Genomic DNA, 13,495 nt, shown 5'->3' on the forward strand with positions numbered 1-13,495 from the left:
ACAATGGAACATAAAGGTTTTTCATTTGATACGATAAAATAAAGAGTTTGTTTATGGTTTTCTTCGTTCTTTTTGAGCTTCTAGTTTTTCTATGACTTCATTAAAATCTGCAATGCTGCTCGTCAAGTTTTTCTGAATAGAAAGCCTCGCTACTGCAAATATTTTCCGCTTTATTTTTTTAAGGTACAGAAACACCTCTCTCTTCCGATGCGTGACAGGTAAAATTAGAAATTTGAAATGCCTGTAACTTTTGTGAATCCCAAAGAAAAATCCGGGTAGGAAAATTTTTGTCCATTTACACAATATAAAACTATCATAAAACACTTCTAGCCACCATCCTTCGTAGAAAGGCCATTTAATTTGGAAACATCTTGCGAAAAAAAACGTCTTCTTCACACAGCCATAGAAGGAAAGATGGAAATGAAGCGAGGAATAGGAAGAAGAAGAACACAGCTGATCGTTGATTTGAAAGATAGGAGAAAATATTGGGAGCTAAAAGAGGAAGATGAAGATCGACAAAAGTGGAAGAAACATTTCCAGTCCCAAATCTAAAAAAAATCCTCATTAATACCAGGACCTACCGAAAGGCAGAATACTTAATAATAATAATAATAATAATAATAATAATAATAATAATAATAATAATAATAATAATAATAATAATAATAATAATAATAATAATAATAAAAACATGATGCTCACATAAATAATTTTTATAACATTGGTCAGATAATGTTTTTAACGTGAATCTTGCTACGGACTTGTTCTTCTCATAAGTGAGAAAATTTCTTCACAGTGATACGAACTAACGAACATGGAAATAATGTAGGTTCATTTTTTTAGTTTTTAGTTACTCCTATTGTATTTTAGTTACTCCTATTTTTTTAGTTTGTAAAATTCTGGTAAACCCTCTTCATGGAATTTTTGTTTCGGGTTATATCGGGCTGAATTTATGTTAATTCCATGTAGAAACGAGTTGCTCATTCCTTAATGTCAGTTCAGAAAGAAGCAGAATACAGGGAGAGCTAATCTTTGATATCGCGGATCTTTCATTAATTCATTTTTCAAATGCTGAAGCTTCTTGGTATGTATCCTGTACAAAGCAAGTGCCTTGTACTTGTTCCATACTTAACACAAATTGGTAAATGTATCAAGCTTTTGTTTTGTAACAGTTTCTCCCAAAGCTGCAACTTGTGTTCTAACTCTTTTATTTACGTAATGTTTGCAGTAATTATGTTTTTTCCTTAAAGTTTCAAATTAAAATGTGATAAATATTTCGTAATAACAACTGCCATGAAAGAAACATATTGTAATCACAAAGAATCTGTCAGTAAGTTTGTGCTTTGTTCTTTGATTGTTATTTTCATCTCTCAAGTTCCAGGAACGTTTCAGATCCGTGGAGCACAGGATACCCAGCACACTTGTCTGCGATAGGGAAACCTAGAATATTTATGCAAAATCTTCTAAGAAAACAGCAAATTGTATGTGGTTAAAGCCATATGAAGTTGATTTAAGAACATTGTCTATGTGAACTATCTTTGAACGTATCACAGAGTGACCCATGAATTTATATGCTTCGGTCTGTTCTGAGTTTAGGCATAAGTGAAAAGGAACTAAGAGCAAATAATGAAGAAAGTAAGTCAATATTTTGTGTGTATGGATTGCAATAAGTAAATGAAAATCCCATGAGCTGATCAGTACGGGCCACTATATATACGAGTATTTCTTTGTTGTTTTCTGGAGGTGAACCGAGGGTCACAAACAAATGATTCAAGGGTCACATGCAAGTCACAAGTTTTAAATACTTGTTCTACAGTTACGGACTAATTCTGTTACCGGAAAAATGGCAGGTCATTTGTATTTGAAGTTTCATTGCGTTATTTTCAAATCACAAGTGTATTCTCAATTTTGAACTTCAAAGGACCAATGCTTTTCAGACAACTGATGTAGATCTACCAAAATTTGGTTTTTATTAAGTAAGGAATATTTTAAGAAGATATTAGTAGAATAAATTATGGACTGAAGTTGAAGATTTTTAAGACTTTGAGGCCCAATATGAACCAATTATATACAGACTTGATGCCACAAAGAAAAACTATGTAGCGTACTTAAAATCGTAGGTTACATGCGTAAATCTTAGGGATAGGCGTGAGTCGAGTCAAATGTAAGTTTCTCGAATTGAGTTTCGAGTCGAGTCACTGTTTTCAGATCGAGTTTCGAGTTTCGAGTAGAGTCGAGTTTGATAAATGGCTCGCTCGTTCAGCTCACTTAACTCGTTTTGGAATCATGGCCTTATTAGACTGGAAAAGGAAAGCCATGAGAAATATAAGCAATAATGTGAAATACTTTTAGTGTTTCTCGCGACTTTTTTTTTATTAAATCCGTGTTGATAGAGAGAAAGGCAGAAGGAAAACCAGGAAGAGGGCGACCAAGCATAGAATATCTAGATTATCATTTACGATGATTTATCTTAGACTTGAGAAATGGTTATCCTTCCTTCCTTTTTCATTATTATTTGGCATAGAATATCTAGATCTTTGATAACGTCACAGGTTGTAATTCCTCTCTGTAAAATAATCCATCCAGTGGTTCATTTGTTCCTATCTTCACTGTCTGACAAAATATGACACGAATCGAGAAACTTTTCGGTACGAAAAAGAGATAAGTCGCAAATCGACAAGTACATTTTTTCAAATTCGAAATGAAACAGAAACATCCGAGACTCATAGACAATACTAGTTCACTGATGTTTTGGTTCTCAGACACTGTTTTAATGTTGAGTGTGGCATATATAAAAGCTTTAAAATGATATAGTAATTGCACGAACACGATGTATTTTCAAACTCAAGACAATCCAGAAACATCCGAGATTTAACAGAAATACTAATTCCCACACATCCGAGACTTATGAGCAATACTAGTTCGCCCAAGTTTTCGATGAGGAAGATGTCCACATTAGACAAAATTTACAGAAAAGTCGGAACATTAAAGAATGGTGGTGATCTGACCTAGAACACACCTTTTCATTACAGTAAACAAAGAACAGGAATTAACATGAATTTACCTCAAATTATGTGTACGGGTTCGCGTTTAATCACAGTTCCCATGTAGTAAACTTTGTGGTGTACAAACATCGTGTGTGCGTGAGTAGCGTTTATGTTTCTATTAAATAGATTTTTTCTTAACTTCTTATTCAAAGATCCACAAGATAGGTTATTTCTTATTTAAATGCTTCTTTCAACATTCCTATTCTATCTTTGTTTTTAAATAACGTTCACATTTTATGTTTTATCTAATAACTACAGAGATATAAAAGTAGAAACAAAATGTAAAAATGAAGGGGGATTGAAAGATTTATTATCAAGATCTAAAGCTGAAACCTCAAAATACTATTACTAGGGTAACTAGTATTGCCAACAAAACGATAGAAACTTCTGGATACAAAAAGAGGCAAGTGTCAAATCAATAAATACATTTTCAAATTCGTGATGATTCAAACACATAGGTACGTTCAAAAAGTTTGTGATAACTTGATCCAAGATCCAATATATTTTGAATCAAAACGTTTCTTGTACGTCTTATATCTGGACAACTACATAAAGTATAGCCAGATCCAGATTGAAAAAAACATAATTACTGCAGACGTTACGTAAATAAAAACGTTAGAACACAAGTTGCAGCTCTGAGACAAACTATTACAAAACGAAGGTTTCATACATTTACGAATTTGTGTTAAGTATGGAACAAGTACAAGGCACTACTTTTCAAATAATATTCCAATCAATTTCTTCTCTTCTTTCTATCTGTCTCCAGGGAACAGGAGTTTGAACCTGGGACCCTCACGTACACGGTGTTTGTACACCACAAAGTTCAATTGGTGGGAACAGGATTTTAAACGCTCTTCTACTGACAGTTATTATTATATGTAGGAATTTATAGCACATTGAATTCCGTCTTAAAAAGTGTATAGTTTCAAGAGCAACATTATATTCAGAAAAAACGATATCAAAATTAGAAATTTGTACACGCAAGCCCGTTATCAGCGATGATTTTTGATTTATATTACCTCTGTTAGCAGTGACTTTGGGGAATTGCTAGAGTTATGAGGATATAGATATTTTTTATCTGTAGTGTCATCACTTATCAAAACTTGTTGACCATTACGTGATGCAACTTTTTTTTCGCATTAAAGGTTCATCTGAAAATTTCAGATTTTTTTCAGATTTTCGAAGTGTAATTTGTCAGTTACAGTTACAGATTTGATTAGCCGGATATAAGTCTAGGTACATCTTTAATAGTGTAATTCAAATTGTGGACCTGATGTCAACATGTGCATCATGTATTATATCACAGAATACTACATTGCTAGATCTATCCGCTTTCTCAGATTTGCTCAAAAACGTAACACAAGACTATTGTAATTCGTCATCTGAATTACCTTTTCTTGTTTGTCTTAAAAAGCAATACATCTTCGTGGATAATCATTTAGCGCACATACAGCCAGGAAAAATATTCTTCAGTTGAGAAAATTTCTTTTCCTATTACAGTACCGACTTGACAAATTATCAAATTATAACTATTCCAAAGATAACGTAAAAAACAGATTAATTCATTTGTTCACGAATTAATGCGAAAAGGGAAACTTGTCAAATGTAGAATACTTTCTTTTTTCGTGTGTACAGGAAGATCATATGGCTATACGTAATAATGATGCTACTGTATCTCTAACAAATATATATCAAAACTTATTGGCCATTACGTGATGCAACCTTTTTTCACTAGTGTAATTCAAATTGCGGACCTGATGTCGACATGAGCAGAGTTATATAAAAATGCAGAATATCGCAGAATATTACATTACTACTTCTTCTGTATATAGGATAGGTCAGTGTTTCTTTCTTTAGATATCTTTATCTTTTGTTGTTCAGTATTACGTTAGAACATCAAGTTAACACTTTTGTTGATGAATGTCTTGGTTTAATATTTATCTTCACACGTATGCAGTTCATTCTTTTTTTTTTTAAGAAAAAGTAAACTTGCGATGTTTAAAGATGTTGATGATGAACATGTACAATAGATTTCAATCTCTTAATGAAGTCATTCGATTCATTTTTAATGTTAGACTTTCGATTTGAAAGTAATTAATTTTCTAAGAAACGATTACATTTTACTCTTGTGCACATCACATCTTTGCAAATACTATCTAATGTAACCCACTAACATTTTGAATCAGGTCCAGTTGGGACAAAATTTTCTAAAAGGGAGCATGGACATGCCAATTTTGGTTGCTAATCATGGGCCCATATCCCCCAATTATTAGTAATTTTAAGCATTACCTTATTAGCCATACTGGTTACTGTCTCCTTGGTATTATCACAATGGAAAGTTCGCTGACAGTATTCGTAACTGAGTGATGACTAATCACAATTTAGTTTTTTTAACGGTCATGATGGATCAATGGTTGAGTCCCAATGGTAGATTGGCAACAACCAGTCCCAACATGTAGGGAGAGGGGAGTAGAATTTAGGAGAAACCCAATTCAATCATATTTTAGTTCATTTGCAAGCTTACCGTGAAAATTTTAGGGGCGCTCGCTATCCCTGTGGATACCCACACAGCAATGAAATATTTTCAAAACGTTTCTAAAACGTGCCATCATTTTCCTTCAGAAAATGTATCCTACTTCCCTTAAGGAAATATATTCCATATGTTGTTGAAAACATTTTCCACACAATACTGAAAATATTCTCCGAATATGCTCAAAAACGTTGTAGAAATATTTTATACGCCGTTAGAGAAGATTTCCAAAAAATGTTTCCTGTACGATTTCCAAACATTACTGAAAATGTATTTGGAACGTTTTATACAATGTTAACGGAATGGTTTTTAAAATGTTTCTCATGGAATATTTTAAAATTATTTACTGGTAACACAGACAATATTTTCCTACATATGCCAAAATATATTTAGTGAATATTTTTTCTACATCTCAGAAAACATTTAGAGAATAGTTTCTGTGCATGACAAAATATTTAGGGAATATTTTCTGTACATGACAAAATATTTACAGAATATTTTCTGTACATGATAGAACCCGAAGCCCATAGGCCAACCCGGTTACTATTACAGATATGGAAACAAGGTAAGATATAGAAGGAAATTTTTAAAATGCAGCAAGTTTTGTATTTATATTAGTATACCGCCCAATAATAACGAGAAGTACAACGCTGCCACTGTTGGATAACACTGAATGAAAGAAAGTGTGGTTTGAAATTATTTGGACCAAAGAGAACGGAAAGACACAATGCAAAATATAGTGCAAGACCCAATTTCGCGTCCTTCGTATCTGCTCTTCCTCCCCCCCCCCACACACCGTGGTTGCTACTCCACTGTCGTAGATATTGCATTTGAATGTTTATTCTTCACTGTGTCTCCTTTGAATTCTTCTCGGTGTAGCTAATTTTAAACTACACATTATTTCATTCGTGTAGCCCAACATGATGTATGGTAACGCATTTTCTTTATTGAGCGGTACACTAGTACAAAAACAAAAGTGTTGCTGGAATTTAAAAGTGTCCTTACATATCTTACCTTGTTTTCATATCTGCAATAGTAACCGAGTTGGCCTATGGGCTCCAGCCTTTTGCGTCATTGTGTATATATAATGGCTTGTTGCTGGGAACAAATAGTGGGTCGAAAACAAGGCGGCTAAACTGTGACATAGCAGCTGGAAGAAAACATAACATAATTTTCTTCTGTCCAATTTTACCTGCTTAGACGCCTTTGCCTCACTCTCTCTTCATGACGAAAAACCATTGCGGCCCACAGACTCAGGCAAAAAAAAAAATATATAAATAAATAAAAATAAAATAAAAATTAATAATAATAATAATAATAATAATAAAGAGTGTAAATTGTAACTACAATAATGTTAGCTTGCTCTCATAATTTTAAGCATTATTTTTTACTAAAAATCTTATTTATACAAATGGTTTCTGGGTGTTCCACTGGTGCTACTGGTATGGGGCCACGCCGTGCATATATGTTGGGCTGTCTTATGTGACTTACGAGATTCAAACTGGATATTAGTGTGTTCACAACCGTCGCCTGCCAGTTTTGAAAGCGGCTGTATTGGATCCATTAAAAAAAACGAAAAGGATTGAGGTTTAGACATCCAATTCAAGAAACAATTGTTGGCAATCCTTTTCCTATCTTAAAAATAATAAATTCTATATAGCCGCTTTGAAAACTGGCACGCGATGATTGTGAAGACTAATTTGCAGTCTGAACCTCGCAATATGACATAAGACACCCCAACATACATACACGGCGTGGCCATACCAGTAGTAGCAGTGGAACACCCAGAAACATTCTGTGCATAAATAAGATTTTGAGGAGGAAAAAAAAAACAAAAAACATGAGAGCAAGCTAACATTATGTAGTTATAATTTACACTGTCCACTATAATAAATATACATATGTATCAGTTTATATCGGTTAGCAGTTTAATAAAAATATAAATGTACACTATTCTGGCTTTATTTATTTAAATTCTCTTCAGCAGAATCTTCATGCTGCTCGTATTATTTGTTTATATACATTAAGAACAATCTTCTGAAATATCAGAAATTCACATTTTAACTTCTAAACACTTGTTCTAGGAAATTATGTCACTGACACGCTAATTCAATAAAAATCAACAACAAGAATATTTATGTGTGTTGCTAAAAATATGTTCCACAAATCTACGGCGCATGGGGAATAGATCTTTTCCCGAAATGTCACTTTCTTGCTACTTTCAAGAAATATCATATTGCTGAATAACCAGAAATACTCATTTGCTTCTGTATAATCTCACTTTTGATTACCACAACTAACTGTAATTTCGACGCTGGGAATTGTCACTTCAAGTTCTGTGGAACTGCAGCTGAATTCTTAACTGATCTTCTTGTCCGTCTCTGTATGGTATGTTGAAGCCAAATCCCAATAATCCACGCGATCTCATCGTTAGTTACGTTTCTCTCGTGTTGCAGTTTCTGAAAATAAAAATAATAGCCAGTGTTTAATAACATAATAACAGCTGGGAATGATTAGAGATCATTATTACATCTTAAACTTACAAAAATATTTAAAATGTTTGTGTAGGACCTACAGCAGGTTGTGAAGACAATAATGTGTTACAAAAGTAACATCCTGAAGAAAGTGTAAAGGGCAAGGAAGACAAGAGCTAAAGCTGAAAGTGACATACCTCAGACTGTAGCTTAATTACGGACGTTGTAACATGTTGAAGTTGTCGCACTTTTATTTTTAAAAAGTATAGCATCTTATAAATATTAAACCTAATATTAAAAATAATAATAATTTGAAAACATGTGGCAGCATTTGAGTTGATGAACTAGCGTCTCATTCCGAAGGCTCCGATCTCAAATCTGGGCCCGATCATTCTTTTTCCCTCAGTCGCACAAGATGAATGCCGAGATGGTTACTAAGGCTTTGATGACCACTAACTTGCTCGATTTCTTTGCCACGGAGCAGGCCATACATATGACTTTGCCTTATACAAATAATTTTGATAATGTAGGAATTAATCATGAAATGCTCAAGAAAACCCCCAACATGACAGAAGAATTCAGTAAAAGGATGAAATATATTTTATACATATTCAGTTCTCTCTTCCACGGGCACTTAAATGTAACGTGTCTTTTGAGGACAGGAAAATTGCACATTTTGCTAAAATAAGGATTTCCAAAGCCTATTAAATGTTATAACAGCGGTTGCAGTATATGCTTTTGGGAAATAAAGTTTACAGGAAGATGGTTCTGAGAAGGATTCATGGCACAATAGTAAGTATTTAAAGCGAAGAAAATAAAAAGGACACCATAATGTTTTTCTTTTTTTCTTTCTTTTTTTCTACAATATTTTAAACATAGTGTATCCCTCTTCAAAAGACAACTTCTATATTTTTTTCCACTATGAAAATGAGATTAAAGAACAGTAGGGAGAGTTTCTTACCTATTATTGTGTTAGTGGTTAACGAGGAAAGCTCTTTCCAATTGCACCGTGCCAACGAAATTGCTCAGCTATTGCACTTGTCATTTTCATGATGTTGCTTGTGATGGCTTCTAAGCTGTGACCTCCCAGTTTTTTATTTCTTAGACCTGTAATGAAATACACATTAAGCACTCAAGTAATAGTAATGGAAATTTAGAGCATACAACTGATGCTCTTAAACAAATTACATTGATTTTAGACAACAGTTTCACCGAGTCAGTTGCAATTGGGGCATCCTCAAAAATTAATATTTGCACTGACGTTTTATTTTTCCAATAAAAGAAGAGTTACATACTAATTTTCAAGCAGTTGTACAGGGTTGGCAAAAGCCATGGTTTTTATTGAAAAAAAACAGTTTTTTGTTTAAATAATTTACTCTTTGTATTTATATTAGATATGGACAGAAATTAATTTGTTTCGTCTTGGTGTTATTATGCAACAACCAGGTTATGCTGAAAGGGAATCCAAACCGCTTCTCGGCTTACATCCAAGAGAAATTGTCCATTTCGACACGAAACCGGGACTAATTGGTCACAAGTGAGATTGTCGACTCACTCACGAAGGACTCCTGATAAAAATACGTTATACTGATCTTTACATAGGCCTAGTTGTTAATATAATTGTCAAAAGTCATTTCAGAAGGACAAAAAGATTAGTTACAGAAGTAAAAACATTATACAGAATTACATATAAATCAGGAAACTCCCGCCTTAGCCATTGGGAAACTCCTATTATTAGTTTAAATGTATTTGTATGTAAAATTTTAAGGTCAACGTATCATATTAAATGACAAATTTATTATGTAGATAACATTCAACAAAATTAAAACAAAGTCGAATCCAAGCTGATGTAGGAAGCTACGTAGGCAGTTGATACATTTTGCCAATTTCTATCAATATATTTAAGCAATTTTGGCTTCTTTATAAAACAACAGGCATTCAGGCAAGTAGAAATATACAATTTGGTTTCGTTTCGTATGTTTAGGCTTAACATCCTTATGAAATACCAAAAGTTATCACGGATAAAACTTTCGCTTAAAGGGACACCGAATCGCTACTTGGTTATTTATTTATTTATTTATTTAGCCTGTTTTGACTTACAATATGGAGAGTATCTCCTATAAGTTCTACAGTTGTCATGCATATAAATCAAATTGTAATTACAGCTTATTACACCATTTGAAGTACAAAATTATAATAAACATCGCATGTTAAATTTGTTAAATAATTACATCATATTCATACATCGTTATCATTTGCAAATTCCTGAACTGAATAATATGCTTTAGAAAGTAACAGAGTACGAATTTTGTTTTGAGTATTAAAATTTACCTCTTTATAATGTGATGGTAACGTATTATAAAGTCTCGTACAATTTAAATAAACATTTTTTTTGGTACTTGGAGTAATTTTGTTGTACTACGTAAATGTCGTTTATTTGCCGCGTGTTGTATGCATGAATATCTCTTGTTTGTATAAACATCTGTTTGTTTTGTTTCACGAAGTGTATACATTTATATATGTATAGGCTTGGAAGGGTTAAATTTTTTTGTGATCTAAATATTTGTTTACATGATGTTCTTTTATTTAGTCTGAATATTATTCGTAGTATTTTCTTTTGTATCCGAAATGTTTCCTGACTGCATGCGGCTGACCCCCAAAAGATAATTCCAAAACTGAGGAGTGATTGGACTTTTGCATAGTATATCGATAATAAGCTATTTCGTGAAACTGTATCTCGTAACCTAAAGAACGCAAAACATAAAGTAGTCAATTTTTTATTTAATGTTTTAACATGGGTTTGCCAAGACAAATCATCATCGATGTAAACACCAAGTAATTTTGTTGCATTAGAATACTCAATTTGTTTTCCATTAATGTTTAGCGAAGGGAAGGATGGATTATTTCCTGGAAAACGAAAGTTAATTGCGACTGTTTTATCTGCATTTAGGAGAAGGTTATTTGCATTCAACCAAGTAACTATTTTGCTTATAACCTTTTCTGTCTTGACCAATACTAAATTTGGGTCTTGTTCAGTAATAACTATATTTATATCATCAGCATATAACATGCATTTTGTGGGGTGTAAAGTTTTTATCAGATCATTTATGTAAATTATGAATAGAGCAGGGCCAAAAATAGAGCCCTGAGGGACACCTCTGGTAATTTTTGTTTGCTTTGAGAAGAAAGTGCAGGATCGATTTGATTCAACTTTTGTAATTTGAGCAGTTTGGCATCTATTTGTTAGGTAGGATGAAAACCACTGGTTTGCTACGCCACGTATGCCATATTGAGACAATTTATTTAGCATAATATTGTGATCAATTTTGTCAGATGCCTTTGACAGATCGATGAATAAACCTATAACATAATTCTTATTATCGAGTGATTTCAGGACATCTGTAAGAAAATCAAATAAAGCGGTATCAATACTTTTATTCTTCTGAAATCCGTGCTGAAAAGTCGAGATAATATTATGATTTATTAAAAATTTGCTAAGACGTTTGCCATGACTGACTCAAATAGTTTTGAAAATATCGCTAGCACTGAAATAGGTCGATAATTTGTCATGACATTCTCATCACCCTTTTTAAAAGTTGGAAGAACCTTAGCATTTTTAAGTAGTGTCGGAAATATACCGTCTTCTAACGAGAAATTTATAAGGTAACAAAGTTGATATGTGATATGTTTCGCACATTTTTTAATTACAATGGAAGGAACTTCATCCATACCTGAAGAACTGCTGTTTGATAAAGATTTAATTATTCCTATTAACTCATCTACGGAAACTGGATATAAGAACATAGACTTTGCGTTTATTTCACCTTGATTTGGGAGTTTCTGCATTATTTTTGAGTGATCAGTATTTTTCGTTTGATCAGCTGAAATCACAAAATGATCGTTAAATATATCTGCAATTTGCTGTGGATTGTTTATAACTTTACCATTTAGCTTAAGATATTCTACACTCTTAGGCCTGCTTGTGCCAAGAGTTTTATTGATTATTTGCCACATTGCTTTAGTCTTATTTCGGGCACTTGAAAGATGGGTTGTGGTTCGACCGAGAATTGAACACGGGACCCCTTGATTAAAAGATGAACAGTAGATAAACATAATGCATATGGTGTGATATGTGGAGACCACACAATGAAATTCACACGATTTAAAGCATTTTTCGTTCTTTTTTCTTTTTTGGCTTAAACCTGTTTTTTTTTTAAACAGCTGTTTAAACCAGCCAACCCTGCCGTTGTAAATTAGAAATTGATGAAAGCAACCTATATATAAAAAAAATATTACGAAATCTACAGGAAGACGAGTTTAACAGTTTCAGAATATACACGGTGGTCATAAAGTCAATACTTATTTTTAATCTAGATTATCCTAGAAATTGGCATCAGCTTAGCTAGCGTGTGATACTGTTAACATTTTAGAAGTTGTGGAAAATGCGGGTGCATACGTTGAAATGTAACTTAATAACCAAATGGTGGACTCTAATAATGTATTCGATGAAAATAAAACTGTGAAAAGTTGCTTAGTTTTAAAAATATTCATTGTTACAAATAAGAACTGATTTACACCCACGCTGTATTCAGGGAGTAGTAATGCAGAAAACAAACTATTCGCGAACATGGATGAGAGATACTTTCTAGCATGCATTGTTTAACAAGTCACGTATTTCCAAATTACTTCCAAAGCAAAGCCTACACGAAGTTGTTCTATGAGAATTCATAAATATCAAATTCTGCGGAGAATTGTAGGTACTATAACGTCAACAACCTATATTAATACACTAGTTTAGTATTGTTCACAGATTGAAAATATTATGTATAACTCAAGAAGCAGGTATTGTACATGGAAATTAAGATGAAATGAAACATTTAGTTTAACGTCCCACGTTTATGCAGAGTGAGGGTGAGATGCTGATGATGAGAAATGAATGAAATAGTGGAATAAAGTAAGTGGGAGGAAACGGGACAGCCCCGAGAAAAAACACGCACACGGTTTGTCTACCACAAAGCCCGCTTGGCGTTAGCTGGGATCGAACCAAGGACCCCATGCAGCAGAGATGAACTACGTTCTTTCTAAACGTTTCAACTAGTTCTAAACGTACTCGCTTCACTGTCAGACCGACAATTGAGCCTCTTTCACTCTAATATACGGAATTTTCAAAAACTCTCGGACACGTGTCTACTAACTTTTACCACCCATCTCCCTTAGGCTTATAGACATAATCGTGGGTCGTTAAACTGGAAGATTTCATTTTCATTTCATTTCATATTTTTTACCACCTCCATCGCCGTCAGCACCCTTCTTCTTCCCTTCTAGGACATATATTTAAATAAGAAAGCTTAATTACTTATCTAATTATTTTAAATTAGAAGTTCATGTTTCTAACCTTCAAACCAAAACTTTTTTCCATTGCCCCTCTTTTCTTAAGATTTTTA

This window comes from Thermobia domestica, chromosome 4 (genome assembly GCF_964235325.1).
Source record: "Thermobia domestica chromosome 4, izTheDome1.hap1.1, whole genome shotgun sequence".
Taxonomy (NCBI): domain Eukaryota; kingdom Metazoa; phylum Arthropoda; class Insecta; order Zygentoma; family Lepismatidae; genus Thermobia; species Thermobia domestica.